General features: G+C 46.8%; 1 protein-coding gene and 1 long non-coding RNA gene across 2 annotated transcripts in view; both read right to left on the bottom strand.

The window, feature by feature from the left end:
• Positions 1-23,085, bottom strand: part of LOC146866683 (alpha-1,3-mannosyl-glycoprotein 4-beta-N-acetylglucosaminyltransferase C-like) — a gene marked incomplete at its 5' end in the record, with an annotated part of 221,567 nt that overhangs the window by 171,166 nt on the left and 27,316 nt on the right. The window lies entirely within an intron of this gene.
• LOC146866684 (uncharacterized) lies at positions 9,627-18,368 on the bottom strand. Its single transcript, XR_014960454.1, has 2 exons — positions 18,320-18,368; positions 9,627-9,981 (listed from the first exon to the last, which is right to left on the bottom strand). It is a non-coding gene; the product is annotated as an uncharacterized LOC146866684 (long non-coding RNA).

The following is a 23,085-nucleotide window of genomic DNA, read 5'->3' as shown; positions in this document are numbered from 1 at the left end:
CTAATAAGAAGCATAATTGTATTACCAGCATGAGAGAAGTGCTGGGATTTAGCATCTAGGAGCCTGCGCAGTCGGAGTCCAGGATCGGAGCAGAGAAGCAAGGAGAGGCAGGTAAGTGTAATTTTAATTATTTTTAATTGTCTGTTTAGTTTTGGTTGTATCCCCCGCCTCACCACTAAGCAATTATAGCAGCCACCACTGAGTACAATAGTCTGCTCCTAGAGTTTGCCAGAGGCGGTAACCAACCCAAAACCCTTCCCAACCAAGGTAATGTGTGACATTTCAAGTAACAAAATACCTGTCTGTAGGCTTTCAGAGAAATAACAATATATCCTTGCATGGCTGTTGAGTTTAACATATCCTTTTCACCATCAATATGTCAGGCCTACCGCGTTTATCATTACTTTTCATAAAAAAATACATCAGCCCTATGACATCGGAAGCATATTTTCCTAATGAACCAATCAGCTGTTATCAATGGCTAGTCGCTGTAAAGAAACTGAGGCCTCCTGTACTGAGCTCAGTCTTTCCCACGAGACAAGTATCATGTACACAGTCATAATATAACATAGCATACAAAATTACAGTTGGGAAAACAAATACCATCTTTCCTAAGAGGGTTTACCAATGGCAGTGCACATCTTCTATACCATGGTTGTCTGTGAGGGTAACCAGCAGCGAAAACCTTGCCTTTAATGGTAATCTGTGACATTTCATGTACAAAAATGCCTTTCTGTAGGCTTTATTTCAGAATAATGGCAATCCACCCTTACACGCCTCTGTCATGAGTGTGCCCCTGAAAGTTCAAGCTCAGGTAGCCATGCTGTTGCTGCCTCAGGCAGCGGAATAAATATAGAAAATAATCAAAGCTGCTGGTGGAGGGTGAAGCACTTTTTTGTGTGGAAGCACAAAACTTCCGCCCAATCACTACCAACATGTGGGCGGAGCCAAAGCCCCTCTTTGTAGTACTCCTGAAAGCTCTTTTGCAGGTTGAGCCCATTACATCTGGCGACTGCTGCGCTGTCAGGCCAGACCTAAAAATGTATTGCAGTGAAATATAATAGGCTACTACAAAACGGGCAAAAAGATAGCGTTTAAAGTAAAGTGCTTTCAAAAGTTATACTTTTAGTAATGCGTAATCAGCCTGTACCTACTGCACACCTTTTCAGGTGTCCAATAAAAGGCAGCATTCCAGAACTGGTACCACCTTTGTACTGCCGCTCAGAAAGAATAACTGTGTTTGCATTTCTTTCATGTAGGAGAGCGCCCTGCGGAGCAGGCTTGTGTGTTCACAGCATAGGAGTCCAGCATTGGATTTTTTAAACAAAAAGGGATGGAAAACAGCTTGAGGACGTCGTTGCCTGTAGATATCGCCCACTCCGCTCTATGCCCTGCAGCCCCGTGCTGCTTCGGGCTTGGTAGGGCAGGCGGCTATCACTCCCATGCACGCTGTGCGTGTTGTTTGGCTCAGAGTTGGCGAGGGTTTATTAATAGCCCCGCCTGGTAGTGTGTGTGTGTGTTTACGGATGAGGAAGGGTTAGGGCTGTTCTCTGGTGCTCGCCAGATTAACTCTATTTAGTACATCAAAGGCTAGAAGTGCAACCTGTTGAAGCCGTCTGCCTTTGCTGATAACGGGCCCCGGCGCCTGCTGGGGCGGTGATAAACAAACTGTCTGCCACTCGATAAACACAGTAGGAAAGTGAGGGGGAGCTTTCAAAACACCTTCATGTACCGCTGTAACACCGGGGCATGGCGGAGCGGAAATGGGCGAATCACCCCTGTCCCGACCCGGATCAACAATGGCCCGAGGACTCGCAGCTGTGAACCCGGGTCTAGACTTCCGTTTACATAACACTGTTAGCCGCACTGTGGTGTCATTAAATCAGTGATAATGGCGCAAGACTACAACCCCCGGAATGGTTTAGGTTACTAGTTTATTAAATGAATACCCAGGTCTAGACAGACATGTAGCGTCAGTAAACAATTATTTTCATGACAACAAAGTGCCTTTATAATAAAGCAGACTGCATCCAGGCGCGCTCTCCTTGCAGCCCCCAGGGTTGAGAGTGGCATGTGGGTGGGTGGCTATGTGTCCCTCGTCCTGGCGCTGCTAACTCTCTGAACACGCGCTGCAAGCACGTTAAATTGCTCCTTGCTCAGCCGAGCAGTGCCCGCTTCTGATACATGGGGCTACCCCGTGCACGAGAGTGCCAGCCTCGCACCCTGCACCACAGCCAGAGCATTACACTGCTTTATCTGCAAAGTTTTATATAGCGCTGGCTAGACCCGGAGGTATCAAAACGCTTTACATGAGGATCAGTGCTGACCAATGCCAGCTTCCCAGGCTGGCCCACCAGAGCCGGATGTTCGGAGCACCCATCACATTATCTAGTTACAATGCACCCCACAACTCTCCGAACTGCCTGCCAGGTACCACCAAGGCCGCCGGGTGACACTACCCACCAGCTGCCCATAAGGCCCTCGGTATCTGCGTCTCACGCTGCCCACCAATGCCAACTTATCAGGCTGCCGCTGGTCCTCAAATCACATGGCTGACCATTGCCCGGTCCAGCCACGACCAGCCTGTGGCATTGCGCACCGAGGTGACCTACACATAAGGCCCCTCATCCCTTCTTCTCGCAGTGCCCGTGCCTGCTCCTCACACCGGTGCTAAACTCTCGCAGTGCCACAGGCTTCCTGGCTCTCAGACTGCTCATGAGCGTCTGCTGGCCCCCTACCCGGCCGCACTAGCCTCGATACACCCCAGCCCCCGGTCTCCGCCGCGTGTACGGGCATGCCTCAAGGCGCGCTCTGTTTTGCTCTACAGCCTGCAGTGCAGTCACATGTTGCTCTCGTGTTGTTGGGACTTTGGAATGTGAACCCTCCTGCCCTTGCACAAGGGGCATTCAAGGTACCGGCCGGCACTAGGAGAACTTCTCGGGAGCACCATGCTCGAGCTCAAACAACCCGGCGGCGCCCGCGTTTTCACCTTTTCTCACAACACACATGCTGCTGCTTTTGAAAGTGCGTTTAAGTGCCTTGCAGCCGAGGTACGGCCGCAGAGACGGCTAAAAGCCCTTGTGGACATAAAAAAATATGGCTGAACACCAGCCAAGGAACTCAGCCCGAACGCAGCTGGACGGCCCGTGGGCAGGGGTCCGGCTCTCAGTGCCGGACGGGCAGAGTCTGCCAGATGTCAGGCTGTGCCTCTGAAAGGCCGGTGAGGATGGGACAAAGTCATATGCTGGTCTCCGTCTCCCTTGCGGCCGACTGCCCAGCTCCCTACCCCTTAGAGTTACTGACTCGTATGAAATATTCGCATAAAGCCTGACGCGTGTGATCCTGAATGTAAAGCCTGTCACGCGAGGGACTCCACCAGCATTCGTTAGTTCCAGAGACACGGGTCTGTCGAGGAGTCTCCGCATAAGCCTCGTTTAGTTAGTCCAGCTCTGCCAGGGGACTGCCAAAAAGACACACCAACCTGCGGAGGGCGGGCACTTACTCCCTTCCACCACTTAAGAAGACAGCTACTGACCACCACCCTCCTTCACAATAGGTACTCACCGTCGCCGGGTCGTCTTCCTCCCTAGTTCCTATGTGCAGGAGGATGAAGAAGATAAGCAGAGATGCAGCAAGCGCCGCGGAGCGCTTCAAGGAGCATCGCATGGCCATGGGCAGCGCTCCTTCGGGGATTGTCACCGGGTCCGTTTCCTGTTCACAGCAATCCTAGGACGACAGAAAAGAGAGCGCAACCACATGGTGAACAGGGCACTGCCAGGCTCCTCTGTGGCGCAGCGAGTGGCAGAACTGAACTTGGTCCGGCTGTTTCTGTCAAAGCTTCTGCCTGAGCCGCTCCCTTCCCCGGGCTGGTGAGTGCACTACAAAAGAACGCCACACGGGGGCAGAGTTACCTCATCACGAAGAGGCACACACATGGAAACTCGGCTACAGAGGCGATAACACCGCAGGGGGCATGGGAATGTTTGAAGTCGGTCTATACCACAGGGGCAGGGGATGTTTGAAGTCGGCCAGTGCCAGACTCTTTCCACTCTCCACAGGTGACCTTCAACATTTAGAACAGGTGCAGCACCGAGGATAGGATTGCACAGTACCTGTTGCGCGTGCACTCAAAACCGTTTTTGAAGAGGTTGCATCACTGCGACTGAGCAGTGTTACTTAGACGATGGCTGGGCAGCTACAATTATTATTGGCCTGCTAGGTAATGACTACTTCGTAATATGTGGAAAAGGGTGAACTTTCAGGATGCTGTGGTGCAATTTCACCTCAGTTTATGGCGTCAGAACTTTCATGTGTGTTCCACTATGCTAGTTAACCACCCACGCCAGAGTTCTGATTGTAACCTACATGTCGCTTGTGCCTTGTTAACTGTACATATTCTGTGACCAATGGAAGCGTGCACTAGTCTGCCATGCTGGATCTGCCCTGTGGAGAATGGGAGATAGCACTTGCTGCCTTCTGTGAGAGTGGGAAGCTTGCTTTGTTACTCCCATCCTCCTGCTGCTGCCTCATTTGTATGTGTCCTGTGATGGGGAAAGCTTGCACTGCTGCTGTCTACCTGCACCTGTCCTCTAAGTAAGGGAAGCTTGCACTGCTGCTGCTCTACCTGCATATGTCCTCTAAGTAAGGGAAGCTTGCACTGCTGCTGCCCTACCTGCATATGTCCTCTAAGTAAGGGAAGCGTTCACTGCTGCTGTCTACCTCCATCTGTCCTCTAAGTAAGGGACGCTTGCACTACTGCTGCCCTACCTGCATATGTCCTCTAAGTAAGGGAAGCTTGCACTGCTGCTGTCTACCTGCATATGTCCTCTAAGTAAGGGAAGCTTGCACTGCTGTTGCCCTACCTGCATATGTCCTCTAAGTAAGGGAAGCTTGCACTGCTGCTGCCCTACCTGCATATGTCCTCTAAGTAAGGGAAGCTTGCACTGCTGCTGTCTACCTGCATCGGTCCTCTAAGTAAGGGAAGCTTGCACTGCTGCTGTCTACCTGCATTTGTCCTCTAAGTAAGGGAAGCTTGCACTGCCGCTGTCTACCTGCATCTGTCCTCTAAGTAAGGGAAGCTTGCACTGCTGCTGTCTACCTGCATCTGTCCTCTAAGTAAGGGAAGCTTTCACTGCTGCTGTCTACCCCCATCTGTCCTCTAAGTAAGGGAAGCTTGCACTGTTATCCCAAGATGTACTTGTTCTATGAAGAAGGGGGCGTTTACACAACTGGAAAAATGTGTTTCCACTGCTTAAGAAGAAAAAAATTGATATATAAAATTCACTTGCACTAAGAACAGGGACCAATGTACAATATTTCATATAAGATATTATAGTCCTGAGGGAGTGCTTGTCCCCATAGGGAAAATAATTGAGCATTGAAACATGTAGACAGAATAGAGACATAGGCTCTTTTTCTAAAACCATTCCAAGCATTTTTAACATTGGTACACACAGCTTTAATATATTTCTGCAAATTTAAGTAAGGGAGAATGTAAATGAAGACATATCCTCATCTTAACTAGATAACTCATAACCAGAAGACTGTACAACCAGTGAACAGTACTATGCTTCGATGCTTACAGTACTAGGTGAGGAAGGCATTGATGAAGCACATCATACTAGGTAAGTGAGGTTTCATCATCCTATATGAGTACATGGATGTATGATAATTCTTTTAGAGAACTGGCTCTATCGTCTTCCACAGTACTTTTTGCGTGTTTACGGAGAGGGTACCACAGTTCTTTAACTCCCTCTCATTCCATCCTTCATGTTTGCTACCCGTGTTGTACCTGTCCTATATGTGTGAGAGAATCACGTGAAGATCCTTTTGTTACTGCCATCGGTCTTTTACTCACTCTTTGTGTTAGGGAAAACTGCCCTGCAATTGCCTTTGTTGTACCTTTGCTGTACTATGAAGCTCGGCATGGAAGTTCACACTATGCAAAAAGACAAATTGAGAATGCTGGTATTAATGCGTGATGTGAATGAAAGAGTGAACCCTGACAAAATATGTGAGCAAAGTTTAGTTTTGGTTTTATGTGTAAAACAAGCTATTTTTAAAATGGACTAGATGAGTTTGTAACATTTTAAAACACAGCTGACAAGTGGCTCCATGTCATGTATAATAACTCTTTTGACCAGTTCTGCATTTTTTTTCCAACATTACTTTGCAATCTGGGATTTTGACTCCATAATTAAATTGTTAAAAGAAAACTAAAAGCCCCACAATGTAACATCTTGAAAGCGCAGAATAGCTGTATCTCATAGTGCACTTGGAATACTTGAGAAATGCAAAATAAACTTTAAATCCTGAATTTCTGCCTTTTTTCTTCATGGTTAAACAGCCCAGCAGTGAGAGCCTTTCAAATGCAGAGAGAAATATCACTATAATGGGCTGACATTAACACTACTTGGAAATAAAACAGCATGCTAAAAAAAGACATAGTTTCCCAGAACAATGCAAGCAGCAGAGACGCTGAAAAAGGAAAATCAATGCGCTGGTACCCCTCTACCCAAGGCCATCCTTGGCATAGATGTCAATGTGATTGAGGTGGAGCAGCTGTCTGTGACCCTGCCTTGAACGGGGGCAGCACATGCTGCAGGTGCTGCCCTGCAAGGGCTGGCAGTGCCTTGTCATCTAGGGCCTGGGGTGTGGCTTTGAAAAACAGGTGACAACAGTGCCAGACTCAAAAATCTTGCGTAGTTGTGTAATAGTCTCTCGCATATCAAGCCCTCTTGTCTCAAGAAGGCTTATTTGGCCTGGGGCGAGTTGAAGTCAAACATACACCAGGCTTCTATGAGTCTGAAAAGGTTGGAAGGGTAGGGGAAGATAGGCACAGCCAAGTCAGACATTGCTGCTTTCCAGAGTTTAGTAGGGCCAATGTGTAGTCAGTTACTTCTGCCTCTGAAATGCAGATCGGGCTGCAGCATCGGCAACAATTGCATGTACATAGTGCTTACTACCCCCAATGAGGTGCTGGATGGGTGCTTTATGACAGAAAGCATGCTGCTCTGTAGCCCAAAGTAAGTGGTTAACTGAAATCCGACCTATCCCCATTAACTGTTTTTGCAGTTAGCAAATATTTAGCCGCTGTGTGGAATATTAGAACTTTTGTGGTAAAATGAGACTTGGCCCAGCATATATGAGTTTTCCATTGATCACTGAGATTTCCTCTTGATGTATTCTATAGGCAAAAAAGATGGGGTTTTTTTTCTTTTGGAAGATGTATTTTCCTTATTTTTTAGAAAGCTATATTGCAGTGTGTAATGATCTGTTTTAATTGTATTGTGATCTCTTTTATGACATTACAAGGTCGAAATAAAGATAATAAATGAAATGAAATGGTTAACCCAGTGGTTATTACTTATTGTTGTAAATTTGTTGGTTTTTGGATCCGTCTTGTGCTCTGAGGAAACTGTTTGAAGCCTTTCTTCCAGTTTCTAACAGTGAGCCATCTTAATAGGAGTTAGATGTAACTATTTGAGTGAGTTCATGCAAGTGGAAAAATGGGATGAGAGGGATGAGTATGGTTAGTTTACTGCAGTAGGGATTAAGGTGGCAGGCACATGGAAGGGTAGGGTAAACTCAGAGGCAGTTTTTGCAGAGACGGCGAGGAAGAGGAGGAGGGCAGCCCAGGGACGCCGCAGTCCAGGTAAGTGTTTTTTCTTTATGGGTGGGTGGAGCCGGGGGCTGGCCAACTCCGCTCGGCCGCGGAGTGTGCTGAGATTTGCCTTCTCCTTAGAACGTGGAGGAGAAAAATCTCCTCACATTCCGCGTGCGGAGCGGAGGTCTCCGACTCTCCGCCCGGGCTTATTTATATGGTGCTATGTCTTTAAGGTTTTCCAGTTTCTGTGTCATCTGCATAATTGAAGAAGATGAGTTCTAAACTGTTAATAAGATTTAGCAATGGTTTTAGATATTGATATTAAAAAGTTGAGGTGAGAGGACAGATCCTTTTGAAACTCCTGTTTTATGCAGTAACAATTTTTAAAAAAGGCAGTGCGTGAATCTGGTAGAATCTGTTGTTTATATAAGAGGACATCTAGTTGATAGTGATGTCATCCAAACCAACATATTTAGCCTAAGAAGTAATATGTTATGGTGTGCTATGTCAAAAGCTGCGGAAATGTCCACGTTTAGTAATGCAGCTACATTCTTTTTGTGGACTGTGTTTTTTAGGTCATCCAAAAATTTCGATTTGGGGAGATTTGGTCCTCCCTCTGGACAGGATTCTATTTGCGAGTCTGATAGTAGCATCTCCCTATTAAGTCTCTGGTTCCATAGAGAGTATTCTAGTCACATTGTGATTTCTCCAAAATGAATGGCAAAACTTTTCAGAAATATTCACTTTTATTGCATATGTAACAGGCGCTAAAAAGCTATGTGCTTCATGGAGTATGCTGTAGCATCATCCCTTTTTTATAAAATGGGAGGTTGGGCCTATATTCACGTCCAAGCCAGCCCACCGATACAACTAGTAGCAAGAAAAGAATTGGACGTGTTATTAAATTAAGTTTTTTAGAACAAAATCCTTTTTGACAAATAAACAGATTTTGGTGTTTTTATTTCACCTTTTACTTTCACTGTTAGTATTTTAGCGTACACAAAACAGACATTAAATTCATGCGTAGGAAAAGGACATACATATGCATTCAACAATACATCAAATAATAAATACAAAACAATTAACATTTGGCAAATACATGACAAAAAACATTAACAACAAAAAATGACCAGTCCTCAAGTTGGAAAAGAAACTGTAACGGTGCAGACTTATTTATGATTTACATTACTGCAACCTGCTACAAACAGCTAGTCGATGGTAGAGACACAACAGGCGTACTGCCTTGTTTGCACACTGTGTCAATCAGTGAAATAGTAATTGTTTCGTCTAGCTGTATTAGGTCGACTCGTTTCTGAACCCTATTACCATTGGAGGGTTCTCATCAGGACCAGGACTCGTTCGAACTCTAAAATGTAATAGAATACTAAAAAGATGAAAAATTCAATTTAGATTTATATATTTCTTACTTCTGAATGTTCCACTGTTAATTATATTCTTACCTTTCATATGAAAGAGGTAAGTGCAAGGGATGTTTGGTATTCGAAATCGGATTGTGTCGCACTATTCAATGTGTTTATCTGAAAAAAGTAATATAAAATAGCTATGTTTTAAGGTGCACTCTCTTGAACATTGCCACAACATAACTTGTATTGAACAGGTTTAGTCACAAAGTTTGTGAAACATGCCTGTGAAAGCGTGCCTTATTGTACATGGTGCATGGACTTGCCTGTGATCTTTTACAAGGAAAGCCGAATCGACGATGACCTAATTCCTGCAATGTACGCGTTGTTCATGGCTCAAACCCAAAGCATGGTGTAATCAGTTCATACGCTGTAGCATTGCCTGTCAAAGCGTGGAAGAGTGACAATTACGTTTTAAAACCTGTGTATAGCGGCTTCGACGCCGCTTGCCTTTCCATCATTAATTAAAACACAGTAAAATGAAAAACAAAGTAACTTACTCTTGCGTGTTCGAGAATTCTATTACTGGCATAGTGCCAATATCGGCAACAGTAGTCAGTTATCATGCAGCAAAATACATCAATAAACCACACGACACCTTGTTAGTGGAGAAAATTGCTGCAGGTTTATTTGCATAACAAATATGCCAACATGGTGGGTTATCTTACGGGCGATCCCGGGGCAGGCCAACCCTTATGCCGCCTGCCCGTCTGATGAGCCAAATTACACCGTGGCCGTCGCCAATCGGTGTTTACCAATTCTTGGGAGGGGCCACCCCTCCCATCAGTGGACCACCATACCCACAACCGCCCGTAGGACTAACGGGACGCGGTAGTTCTTCCAGGGGACAACGCTAAGACATCCCTGGGTATCCTTGGCTCAGCACCCTTACTGTGCTGCTGCATGTAGTACCCTTCTGTACCTTGCAGACTCTGGATCGCCCTGTAACTCCTCCTGCAACACAAAATAATAGGTTAGAAATTATTCCCCCCCAATCCTCTTAATTGTCCGTCCGCAGGGTACGCGGTTGGGCGGGAAAGGCGAGACGGGCAGCGGACAAGAGACTGCCCAGTGGGCGGGGGACAGTATATGTACCCCTGTCCCCCCTCCCACTACCGGAAGTGGCCGGCCGGAAGTCCCCCTGGTCCCAAGCCCAGGGAGCCTAGGAGGCCGACTCCAGTGCCTTCCTGTGGCACTAAGGTGGCCGCCCTGTTGAGGGGCCACTACGTGGCCCCCCGGGCAGCCTTGACATAGTGCCAATATCGGCAACAGTTGTCAGTTATCATGCAGCAAAATACATCAATAAACCACATGACACCTTGTTAGTGGATAAAATTGCTGCAGGTTTATTTGCATAACAAATATGTCAACATGGTGGGTTATCTTACGGGCGATCCCAGGGCAGGCCAACCATTATGCCGCCTGCCCGTCCGATGAGCCAAATTACAACGTGGCCGTCGCCAATCGGTGTTTACCAATTCTTGGGAGGGGCCACCCCTCCCATCAATGGACCACCAGTCCACTCCCTTACTCACCCCCCCCCCCCGAAAGGAGGGCGAAGCGTTCCAGGTAGCCCCCGGTTGCTCAGACCCACAACCGCCCGTAGGACTAACGGGGCGCCGTAGTTCTTCCAGGGGACAACGCTAAGACATCCCTGGGTATCCTTGGCTTAGCACCCTTACTGTGCTGCTGCATGTAGTAACCTTCTGTACCTTGCAGACTCTGGATCGCCCTGTAACTCCTCCACAGCTCTGGGGGTGGCCACCGTCACAACCAGGGCCCCCCACCAAGGTAGGCCTCTTTACTTACAACATGCTGATTACCGGGCCTCTCCCTGGTCCAGCCAAAACAAGTCTTAGCCCAAACAGGACCAGAGGCCAGCATGCCCCTTCTGGACAGGTGCCCCCATCCTTTCTAAACTCCCCGTGGATTTTTGGCTGATATGACCTAAAAGCAATGAATAGGTGTTGGTTCAATGTTAACATTGCCTGGCTGAAGAGCAGTACCTTTGACAAGCCACTCCTGCCAGTAAGTGCCAATGCGGGTGGAGGTAAGAGTTGACAAGCCCGCCTTACTTCCTCTCTCACTCAGTTATCTGAGTCTAGCACTAGTCGGAGTATGTTCATCGCATTCTGTCAGCCACCACCCTATGTGAAGCCTTGCCCTCCCAAACTTCTGCTAGTATACCAGGAAGCAGACAGGACAGAGTGAACCAGGGGGGAACCAAAGTATAAATACCTCTCTTTTTTGAATACTGGGAATGCCAAGTGTTCTTCTAATACTTTGTAGCCCAATTGCGTTTAACCCAGGGGTTTCCCCCAATCATATGGACCATATCACCCTAGTTGGATGACAACTTCCACAACCTGCATAGCTGCCAGCCAAGGCTATAGGGCGGGAGAAATTGCACATGTTCTTGTTCCTCGACTCAATGGTACTTGTTTCAACGCCCTCGGAAAGCTGAACTGCTAGGTGGACCGACCAGGATCTGAACCTGTGACCAGCGGTTGAACCCAGGCCCCTTTCCATTCTGACACTCCACCTGCCTGTGAACTTGCATCACAGGGCAGACTTCAGGCACCATAACCCATACTTGGACATGCCTCAGCCAGAACACATATCTAAAAGGCCTGCAAACCGGCTAACCACCAACGTTGCAGCCCGACTGTTCGCTGACAACTCCCAAGGTAACTTGGCTTAACTGAAGCAACTGGTAACATGCCAACAATAAAATCAATATAACCTTCACTATGACTGCAAAATGTGCTCTGGAGTTGTCCGTATAAGTGCTCCATCCCCTCCATCTCAGCACTAACAAGGCAACCCGCACTCTCTTGGGAATGGCACACACCCACACCAGCTGACAGAAAGTGCCTATTCATGTGTCACCCACGGCCTTACATTAATCACTGACGGTACACCTGGGTTATGTTGAAACTTAGCTGGTTCTACAGCTTAGTGCCCGTTGCCCCATCACAGGTACAACTTGTCCTAATCAGTTTCTGGCTGCAAAGCTTTATGACATTGCCAGTTCCCATCCCAGGCGAAATAAAAGAAGCTTTACTGCTACCCCTGTGAGCCGCTGCTGGTGCTAATGAAGGTACAAATAGCACAGCTAAACTAGACAGGGAGTGATCCTGAGAATAAAAAGGTATGACCACAACCATAACCCGCATGTGAATTACTTTGCCATCTGCAGTAGTGCAGCCATAATTCGCCGGCATCGAACCTGAGCAGTATCCTGTTCTGTGCAGTCCCCCACATGGTTCCACTGGGCATCACTGCCTGATGTAAGTGACCTAGGTACATGGTCCCCCTGCCTGGCGGCCTGCCAGTGAGAAATACATCACATACCGCAAAGTACTGCTACCTGCCTTTGCGCCTTTGCTAAAGTCATGCCTGGTATTCCTACCTGCCAAGATATACCCAGCGAAAATGGCTGTACTCGGTCAATTGACTCAATCAAACATCAAACTCACCAGTTTGGGCCAGCTAACCTGCCCCAAACTCTGCGGAAACAACAAATAAGCAGGAACTGACATAAAGGAGGGGGATCCCTGTTTGTACTTTAATATTTCATACTGCCCAACCAGATGTGCCCTTTGGAAAGATCCCACAATCGCTTTGGATTTGATCCTCACTCAGCACAACCTTTCATCCTGGACCTACCTCCAACATAACGCTTATTTGAGCGCGCTGTCACCCTAGGGGTCCGCTGGCACTGACAGAAGTGACAAGATGGTGCCTGCTAACCTGCCCCCAAACTCCTCCGAACACCCATGTGTGCGCGCAAAACCACCAACGTCTGCAAAAGTTTCCCAGCCCATATAATGTTTTACTTCCCTTTGCTCGAGATGGGGCAGTCCTGTCCAACGGAGTGTGTATTGAACCATATGTGTCCAGTAAGTACCTATGATTTGAGTACCACTGACTACTTCATAGTACCTGGGGTTTTGTTTTTTTTGTGTGTTTTTTTTAAATTAACTAGTAGCAGATCTAGCAACTTCAACAGGCATCCTCCGCTTACTTAGGCGTGTTGGATTAAGGGTATCCAGTGAAAAGGAAGATATCTCCCTTGGCATGCCATCCCTTTAGCGCCACATTTACAGCTTTATGCAGGTCGCTTAAATAGTGTGTGTTTTAATCCTAATTAGTTTGAGTTCTGCTCTTGACAGCATCCCTTCTCACCAACAGTGTTGGAAACCACTCATGTTTGATTCTAGTAAAATTCGTCCCTGTTAACCTTGTACTGTTAGGCCCAATGAACCTTTTAAGAAACTTCCTAACCAAAAGTATATCATGTTGCGCCACAGGGACACTGTTACTTCATCCCTATGTACGTTCTGGCATGGCACTACTGCCAAAGGTACCCCCCATAGTCCTGTGTAAACACTAAAAGAAGCTGTACAAAGGAACAAAAAGTTACCAGTGCACCTTTCCCTGGGCCTGAGTATGGGGGTGAGTCTATGTCAGATATAGCTGAAGCACACTCTACATGGTTCCTAATTTAACAAAGTGCCGTTCCATGAAAATTCTCCTCATATGCAAAGCTAAGTACTAGTGCAAAAATTGATTTTCATAGGCATATACATATACCCCCAAGTCTTCATTCTATAAGAGGGCCGTGCTAGTGTCTCAGGCTTGGGGAGGGGCAGCTTTATACCTTATGAACACCCTGCTGTCTAAAGTCGCAGCTAAACTTCATTACAAGTGTATGTGATCGGGCCTGTCTAAAGAAATTGTAAATCCATTACTACTGTTGTGCTGGAAACCACAACCACTGCTCTCCATGGTTAACTAGCTTCCTGCTAATAATGGCTTCCTTGAAGCATGTTGAAAATTCTTGTTCTGCAATGAAGGACTTGTAAGAACTAATGAGTTCCTTGAAAGCTACAACCCAGTTACACACTCCACACAATTACAACTATATCACCATTTAGCATGAGTAAGGGCAACCTGTCAAAGTATCCAAACGCAACTAAGAATTCGAACCTTACCCTGAAAAGTAACATCACTGTCCCAGAAACGAGGCAAAGAATGCAAGGGCCTCTCAGCCGCAGCCAGCATCCTGATGGGGCCCAACTCATACATGGCACCCCACATACCTCTGCCCGGCACCCTAGGAGTGTCCGGGTAATCAGGCTGTTTTACCCCTTGCAGAGGTTAATCTTCTCCAAAGTGAGTGTGGCAATTAGGCCCAGTCCAAAACACGTGGCCCAACATGCTCCCCACGGGCGAAGTGCCCCCGCAAGGCCTGAATGCCTGGCTCCACACACCATACCCGTATGGGAAAGGGACAATCGACCTCCGTATTAAAAAGCAGTGATCCTTCCAATGCAAACGTATCTGCGGATGACACACAATTTAGTAACTCCACACCCGTTACCATTTACTAACTTTAAATAAGGCACTTCCTGAACAATCACTGTGGGGGCTTGGGTCAAATCCATCTACTTGTAGGAAGACCCATGCCGCCCATGTGCCTCAGGGCACAGGGCTTGGGGACACCCCCGCATTAAAACCAGTGAGACAAACAGGGAGATTAAAGTCAGGCTAACCCCAATATTACGAGGAAAGACCCACCATACAGCAGTGCCCAAACAACAACCATCCCGCATCAACCAGACACGTTGGAAAGACAACCGGAGCCTCACACTCTACACCCGCGGATTAACACCGCAAGTAACTAATTTTTTTGTTTTTTTGTTTTTGTTTTGTGTCGTGTCAACTCATGTGCAACTGTACAGTGTCCTCATGCACAACTGCACATAGTGTCACCTCAAGTGTTACTGCAGCGACTACTCATGGTAGCAGCCCCAGCGTCACCTTATGCGCAACTGCAGACATCGTCATCTCATGTGCACTTGCATACAGTGTCACCTCCTGTGTAACTGCACATCGCGCTTCACCTCCTGTGCAACTGCACACTGCGCCACCTCATGTGTAGCGGCACACAGCGCCATCTCATGTGTAACTGCACACCGCATCCCCTCATGTGTGACAGCACATAGCGTCCCCTCATGTGTAAATGCACAGTGTCATCTCACACCGCGTCACCTCATGTGTAACTGCAGTGTCACCTCATGCGTAAACGCACACAGCATCACCTCATGCATAAGTGCACACAGCATCACCTCATGCGTAAGTGCACACAGCATCACCTCATGCGTAAATGCACACCGTGTCACCTCATGCGTACGTGCCCACAGCGTCGCCTCATGTGTAACTGCCCACAGCGTCGCCTCATGTGTAACTGCAGTGTCACCTCATGTGTTACTGCACACAGCGTCGCCTCATGTGTAAATGCACACAGCGTCGCCTCATGTGTAAATGCACACAGCGTCGCCTCATGTGTAAATAGTGTACCTTAATTCCCTATGCCAATTCACGGGTCGTTTCCTAAACGCTCCAACACCTTCGGACAAGCTTACATAGAAGCAGGGCCCCAACCCCGACCTGCAGGCTGCATATAATCGGAGTGGGATGTTACCTCCTATGCTATCCCCTTGGTCTTGAAAAGGTTTTGATACATTTCCCCGGTGCAGTATTGCAAAGGTGGTATTGCTCGAATGAACAACAGGCGCTTGAGAGTGCGCTGTGCCACCTTGGTGAGAAACAGAAAGGACACCGAGTTATCCACAAGCAAGTAAAGTGCCGGAACGCCCCCAGCCAACCACATCCCTTTTGTAAGAATGGGCCTGTGACGGTGAACATTTAACATTGGCCTAGCGCGATAGTGTTTACAGCTATTTTGAAAATGCGCAATGGTTACCCTAATTAACGCAGTGCCCCTTTAACTGAGCTACGGCAATGCTAGATCCCGCCAGTGGTAATGATACTCCTGGTTGAAGTGACCAGAATGCACTGGCCACCCTGAGACCCCGCTCACACAGAAACACTCAGCGTGCCAAGAGGACTTCGCAGTGCACCAGGGCCAAGCCATACCTGCCCGAACCTTCCCGCGCTCCACCACCAGAGCCTTAGACCAGCAATTAGGCCTCTTGCCATACGGCCTGTGGAGCCATTGCAGCTGAATGCAAAACAACTCACGGGCATTCTCTTGTTTTCCTCGGGCCTAGTATTCCCCCACCAAGGTAGCACCCAACACGGACCTTTTAACACTTTGGCTTCAAAACCTTCGCCCCGTGGAGGCCCTGCAGATAGACCACAAGACAAGCAATTTTAAGAAAGAAAGTAGAGCCATACCTCCACTCGGTACTACTCAATTAGAAAGTGGCCCACTGGCCAACACCTGCATAATTATTTCGGGTTCCGTGTTTGAACTGTCCAGAACAGCCCCCGTGACCTCCAACTTCCGGGGGGCTGCCTCACGCTCATACTGGCTGCAAGACACTATTAAACCGCTGGCGGCGTGACGTCAAATATCTTTCTAAAGGATCGTACTGTTCACGCCGGTCTTTGAACCACGCATCTGCACTGTCTCCAAACATCAAACACCAACAGTAAACACTCCATGACACGGAGCGGGAGGCAGCCAGCGGCATCACTGACTAATTGTGGCAGGGGTGAAATAAGTTTGCGTCCCTCCCTCTGCAGTATTCAATATCCAAATGTTCATAAAATATTAGTCAGTAGATGAATGAATGATTAGTCATCATTGTACCTTTCAACGTAAAACCCTTTCAGGACCCGGCGACCGAGGTAGTATTTTATAACTTGACGTTCAGATGCTTTTAGGGTCTTTCCTTAGTGTTCTTCACTACACACAAAGTTTAAATCGACACCTACACGTACCAGCTAAACATTCACGCCAGGGCTTAGATTTCCATTTGTGCCGCACACACCGTTGTCCAAATTAAGTTATTCGGCTTTGTAAAGATGTGTGGCGACACTTGTCTCTTCCCGTCCGCATGCATTGCCCCAAACAGATAGATATGCCCATAGTTGGCCTGACTCGGGGGTGACCGCTGGCCTGCCCCTGAACACAACTCACGCCCAGGGTTTTTTAATAAAAATGCCCGCACTGCCACTGAGATGTGACGGAACTTCCCACAAAGCTTGCGCTAGCAAGAGCTATACAAACTTAACTTGATCCCCTTTCTTTACCTCCCGATCAACACCACCCTCACAGCAACAAAACCGAACCTGCTCACGCACTGTAGCAGACGAAGGGCAGGGCCCGGAATGAGAAATTTTTATTCTACAGTGCATCAGCATAATGCTTTAGCAGTGACCTTTACCGAGCCATCCCCGAGGAGAGTATCCAATCCCTCATCTGCATTAGCTGACACCACAAACCGAACAAAGCCAAAAATGCACACCACACCTCAAGTGGTTGGCTTACTACACTTCCAGCTGTATTGTTTCCGAACCAAATCTGTATCCAGGCACAACACACTCGGCACCATCCCGCAGCAGCGGCGGCCCCGGTACGGGCTGGGTCCCGGCTGTTCGTACCAGTCTTTCTTGGCCATACTTTTGCATCAGACAAAATAATTGTGAACTATTTCTGGGCCATACTAAATAATGAATGTAGTAAACAGATTTGAGCGGGGATTAGCTGCAATATTTGCTTGCCGGAAATGGCGCAGCAAAGCCAAAATACAATTCCAAGGGCTCAGTCCAATCAGAGCTTCAAATTGATCTTCTTTGTCATTTTGCTATTTAAGGAAATCAGAGAATTGAGTGTGGAAATGTGCTTTTTCCCTCTGCAGCTGTTACTGTATCTGGAATCAAACTCTCCAGCTGGCCGATACAAAACCACACTCCCCGGTCACCACTAATCCCAACCGCCAACGCTAACGGCAACCACGGCGACCCCGGGGCCCGGATCGGGCTGGATACCGTCCGTCCTGTGACCGTAAGCGGCCGGAGGGGGGTCCAAATGCAGTTAAAGGCGTATCCTGCAGTCAAGACCGGACTGCGTGACCCCTGCCATAAATCGCTCCCTGAAGAGAGCCTCGGCAGCACCCGCCCGCACCCAGATACCTCTCCGGGCCATTAAAATACCCCAGGGCCAGAGACGTAGTCCCGGGAGGGGGGCCTCACGCGAGCCGCTCCCACAAATGCCCCCAGCTGGTGCTGTCTTTGTGCCTCACCTCGCCCCCCTAGAGCAAAGGGTGGGGGAGAGTATCTCTTGCCGCTACCCCATCACACACTACAAACACGGGAAACTACCCGGGAGGACAGAAGACCGACCCTGGCCCATGGAGCCGAATCGCCCCCCCTCACAGCGGACACCCATCCAAGGCAATGGCCTGGCGGTGCCGCTTAAGCTGACGAGAGGAAAGGGGAGGCGGAGTGGGGCGTGGGGGGGAGTTTACAAACACACCATGGCACAGCTCCTGCGCAACCAGGGACACGACTAAAACGGCGAGACGGGCAGCGGACAAAAGACTGCCCAATGGGCGGGGGACAGTATATGTACCCCTGTCCCCCCTCCCACTACCGGAAGTGGCCGGCCGGACGTCCCCCTGGTCCCAAGCCCAGGGAGCCTAGGAGGCCGACTCCAGTGCCTTCCTGTGGCACTAAGGCGGCCGCCCTGTTGAGGGGCCACTATGTGGCCCCACGGGCAGCCTTGGCAGAGGAGGGATCGAGACGCCTCTATACTTTGTTTGACTCAGCTCCTACAAGATTGAGAATATAGGCAGTTGTTTAGATAATCTTCAGGGCTGATGTCAATACCCTGCGTGCTCGCGCTCAATTGAAACTTGCCTGAATAGCTGATTTACGATCTCCTACCTCCCTGCACACATTCTTTTGGCATCTGGGCAATGCGGAAGTGGGATTCAATGGCGAATGTGGTTTATGCCATCAGGTGCCAGTGTTCTCTGACCTACATAGGCAAAACGACACAAGAGATTAGACACCAAATAACTCAACATCAATCAAGAATCAAGAATAAGGTGTCCAACGCACCTTTGGTTGTTCATTTTGAGGCACTCAAACACTCAGAAAAGAACTTCAGATGGACAGTCCTTAGCGTAATTAAACTGAACCTGAGAGGGGGGAACTTGGAGAGGACATCAATCAGCAATGAACATTGCCTAAACAACTGCCTCTATGCTCAATCTTGTAGGAGCTGAGTCAAACAAAGTATAGAGGCGTCTCGATTCCTCCTCTGCCAGTAATAGAATTCTCGAACATGCAAGAGTAAGTTACTTTGTTTTTCATTTTACCGTGTTTTAATTAATGATGGAAAGGCAAGGGGCGTCGAAGCCGCTACACGGGTTTTAAAACGTAATTGTCACTCTTCCACGCTTTGACAGGCAATGCTACAGCGTGTGAACGGATAGCACCCGGCTTTGGGTTTGAGCCATGAACAACGCGTACATTGCAGGAATTAGGTCATCGTCGATTCGGCTTTCCTTGTAAAAGATCACAGGCAAGTCCATGCACCATGTATAATAAGGCACGCTTTCACAGGCATGTTTCACAAACTTTGTGACTAAACCTGTTCAAAACAAGTTATTTTGTGGCAATGTTTAAGAGAGTGCACCTTAAAACATAGCTATTTTATATTACTTTTTTCAGATAAACACATTGAATGGTGCAACACAATCCGTTTTTGAATACCAAACAGCCCTTGCACTTACCTCTTTCATATGAAAGGTAAGAATATAATTAACAGTGGAACATTCAGAAGTAAGACATATATAAGTCTAAATTCAATTTTTCATCTTTGTAGTATTCTATAACATTTTAGAGTTCGACCTAGTCCTGGTCCTGATGAGAACTCTCCAATGGTAATAGGGTTCGGAAACGCGTCGACCTAATACAGCTAGAGAAAACAATTACTATTTCACTGATTGACACAGTGTGCAAACAAGGCAGTACGCCTGTTGTGTCTCTACCATCGACTAGCTGTTTGTAGCAGGTTGCAGTAATGTAAATCATAAATAAGTCTGCACCGTTACAGTTTCTTTTCCAACTTGAGGACTGATCATTTTTTGTTGTTCATTTTTTTTGTCATGTATTTGCCAAATGTTAATTGTTTTGTATTTATTATTTGATGTATTGTTGAATGCACATGTATGTCCTTTTCCTACGGCATGAATTTAATGTCTGTTTTTGTACGTTAAAAAACTAACAGTGAAAGTAAAAGGTGAAATAAAAACACCAAACCCTGTTTATTTGTCAAAAAGGGTTTTGTTCTAAAAAACTCAATTTAATAACAGGTCCAATTCTGTTCTTGTTACTTATAGCATCATCCCAGCATTACAGCCTGGCAATGCGAGACAATTCCTGATACATTTATGTGCTATGGCCCACTGGACACCTGTAAGCAAAAGTATGAAAATATTTTCCTACTTGCTATATCATAAGAATGCCTCAGAGATTGATGTAAGCCATCATTGTTAACCATGTTTTGCTATTGACTCCTAGAATGCAATAATAATGAAAAACATTGCAAAAGCCAATGGGACTGGCTTTAATGTACCAACATTAATTCATTTTAATATTTAAAAAATAGTTTTATGTGTAAGTGATTTTAAGTTTAAGTATTAAGCCGTAGTATGGGCATTTTAGGGTTCAGGGATGGGGAGTGTTTAGGGTTATTATGGGGTAGTAAGTGTTTTTAGGGTTCAGGGATGATAGCATGAAGGGGTCATCTGAGGCTTTCGGGGATCAGAGATGATTTGAAGTAAAGGGTGCTGGCGGGTTTAGTGTTCAGGGATGTGCAGCATTAAGGGTTTTGTAAGGGTTAGGGAAAGGTATCGTTAATAGGAGTAAGTGGTTTTTAGGGTTCAGGGATGGGTAGTATTAAAGAGTGGTAAGGATTTTTTAGGCTTCAGAAATGTGTAGCGTTAAAGTTCAGATATTGATAGCACCAGGGTCGGACTGGCGTATGGGACAATCTGGCAGTGGCCAAAAGGCTGGTCTCACAGATCAGCGTATGAGCTGTTGTTAGCCTGGACACGTATAAAGAGCAGGAAGTCAATAGCTGCCAGGCAGGTAATTGTTTGTCCTTAGGTTCCTGTGCCTATATTGGTGCAAGGTGTTACTCCATGGGGGAAAACTGTATGTCGCTTTTGTAGATCTGCGTACAGCATCCAGCCTTGTTCCCTGGGCAAGTATGTGGAGAGTACTGGAAAACCTGGTATTCTCCCCTCCCTATGGAACATTGTAGTGAGACTCCATGTGGGAAATATGGCACAGGTTCGATGGGGCTCAGATTTTGCAGCTTACTGATCCATTTAGGGTGTTCCTAAGGAGTCGGATAGGGCTGTGTTTTAGCTCCTACTCATTTTTTTGTATATTAATAGGGTGATTGACCACCTTAGTAAGGAGCAAGTATCGGGGCAAGGAGGGTTCCAGCCCTCCTTTTCGTCGATGATACCTTATTGATTGATCTCTAAGACTCTGCAAGGCCAGCAACTGTTCTGAACCATTTTTCTTCATTCTGTGCGGAGAGGGGCCGTGAGCTATTCAGTATCAAACTAAATGCATGTTTCTCTCTAAGGCCAGACATTTTCGTTGTAGTAGACATATCTCGGTGGAAAACATGCCTATCGATCGTGTGTACTCCTTTGATTACTTAGGCGTTCGGTTGACACCAAACCTGAGCTGGACCCCACAGATTGAAAAGGCCCAGTCAATGCTTACTCAACAGTCTGTAAATTTGGTGAAGGTTCACCGCAGAATTTCTTCCAGGTGAGGGGCTCCTGCTGTGAAGATTTATAATGTTAAAGTTATTAGGTCTGCATTGTATAGTGCTGAATTATGGGGATCGGGAGACATTCATTACAACGCGGTCTTTACACTGCCATACATTTACAACGTGGCCATTACGACTTGCACTGGATGGCGCTATATACTAAGGAATAGTATGATTTACTATTGCAACACCTTCCCTACTGTTGTAGGCTGGAGTTGGAATAGTAAATCATACTATTCCTAAGTCCAGCGCCTCTAGTGCAAGTCGTTGTAATGACTTGCATTGTAATGACTGCGTTGTAAACATATCGCGGTGTAAAGACCGCGTTGTAACATCATACATTCATGGGGATCATCAAATCATTCGAGCCTTGCTATTGCTGAGCATAGGTTTATGAGATCTATACTTTTACTCCCAATGAGTACACCTCTTGTCCCCCTGTATTTAGACGTTGCCCAAAGGAAGATATCGCACAAAATTGAATGTCGAATTTTACTGTTATGGTATCGTTTATGGACCTTAGCCGATCTTGAACCCTATTATGAGGGTGTTATTTATTGACCCACTCGGGTGTAGTCAAAATCCCTTGGTTCCATGTTATCAAAATTCTCTTACAGAGGTTGAGTCTATATACATTTTGGCTTTTCCCCAAACAATTGTGTCAGTTATCTAGAGAAAAGATTAAAAATGTGTACTGGGAAGCAGCAGCTATGGACATAGTGACAAGTAGCACAGGTAATCTCACTTTATCTTTTATTGATTTTAAACCATTTATGAGCTTTGAGACATCCATTGACGACATCAAACCCTCTTTTGTACACAAACTATATCTGCAGCTTAGATATCATATCCTTCCGGTCAAATATTTTATTTCTAACTGGGCCGTAGGGAAGGAGGGTGGTGATGACCAATGCCTGGCATGTGGGGGGGGGACCGAAAAAGTGGAACACCTATTTTTTTTTCCCCCAGTACAGTAGGTTGTGAGCATAATGGATTGTTCCACTGTGTAAGAAACTTGGCACAAAGAAACACCAGGTTGCTTTTAGAATTTTAAGTACTAGCACAGTTAGGCACTGTGTCTGAGGGCTGGCCAAATTTCTTATGGCAACCTGGATATGGCGCTCCAAGTGCATATTGGATGTGTAAGTCACTTCCTGAGCAGCTATAACCGAGACAAATACAGTGGAATGTTTTGTAAATTGTATACGTGTTAAGTCAAATTGTTTTATCATGTTTTAATAATTTTATTCATTCTATGACAACATCTGGACTGTCTTTTTAAATCTATTTTGTACTCTTTAAACTGTGTCTATTCTTCTACTTTGTTGATCTGTGTGATCGAAATAAGGTATTTTGACTGACTGAACTGGTGGGCCAACACCTTGAAACTGAGAGACCAATGGAGGGTTTCCACTCTCAGAGGTCATCAAAAGCACCAC

The sequence above is a fragment of the Triturus cristatus genome, chromosome 1_2, assembly GCF_964204655.1.
Source record: "Triturus cristatus chromosome 1_2, aTriCri1.1, whole genome shotgun sequence".
In the NCBI taxonomy this organism is placed as follows: Eukaryota; Metazoa; Chordata; class Amphibia; order Caudata; family Salamandridae; genus Triturus; species Triturus cristatus.
The sequence above is the reverse complement of the archived record's forward strand: the minus strand, read 5'-3'. Positions and strand labels throughout refer to the sequence as shown.